The sequence below is a fragment of the Morone saxatilis genome, unplaced genomic scaffold (assembly GCF_004916995.1).
Source record: "Morone saxatilis isolate NCDOM2014 unplaced genomic scaffold, NCSU_SB_2.0 Contig4, whole genome shotgun sequence".
Lineage (NCBI taxonomy): Eukaryota > Metazoa > Chordata > Actinopteri > Moronidae > Morone > Morone saxatilis.
The window spans coordinates 17,173,320-17,174,269 of NW_023339984.1; positions in this window are offsets into that span (position 1 = coordinate 17,173,320).

Here is a 950-nt window from a genome sequence, read left to right on the forward strand (position 1 = left end):
ACCTCATGACCCAGTGTGAAGCTTTGGCGTCCCCCATTGAGGATCCCGACCCCCAGTTTGGGAACCACTGCATTAAACAGACTGACGTTCAACACCAGTCAGGTGGTAGAAACACTACCACTTTTGTCCACATGGGAGCGCCACAATCAACACAAAATAAAGTTTTGAATGCAGGACTTTTACTTGTAATAGAGTATTTTTTCACTGTAGTGTTGTTTCACCATTACGAGTGTTTGCACACAATAAATAATAATAATAAACACTAAATATAATCACATATATTCATTCATTGTTTTCTGTGGCTAAAAGGACCCGAGCACAGGTTGTCTTTATTCCTGCCTGAGTGGAACTTCCAGGTGTAAGCAATCACACCTCACCTGTTTCCGGCCTAATTAAGAGTTCTGTGGCGATATCGACCATCTGACTCTGACGTTGTTGTATTTGTTGTTAAAGTGTTTTAGACTTTAGTAACCACACTGCAGCTGTTTTGTGAGTTAATTATGTTCAATTAGTTCGACTGCTCCGGAAGAGAAGGACCCAGAAGACTCCAGAACAGAGAGGTGCTGGTTGGTAGCAGCTGATTCAGAGTGAGTATCCTTCTAGAGGTGTAAGAAAACATCAAAACATGTTGTATAATGTTATTTTATTTTCTGATATTGTACAGATTCACAAAAAAACAAAATTTTTGGATAACAGTGTTGTTAACTGAATCGCAATTTATCACAACGTATTGAATCTTAACCCCTGTATTGTGATATGTATACTGTAGCAACAAGAAGACCCGCTCCCCCTGTAAATAAAAACATCTCATTATAAGGTTACAAAAACACAGTAATTCTTATTTTGTGGTGATTATTCACTAATAAAAACATACCTATGAATATTATATTCCATTTCTGACAATAGATCCTCCCAAATGTTACACACTGGACCTTTAATGTTGAGACAGT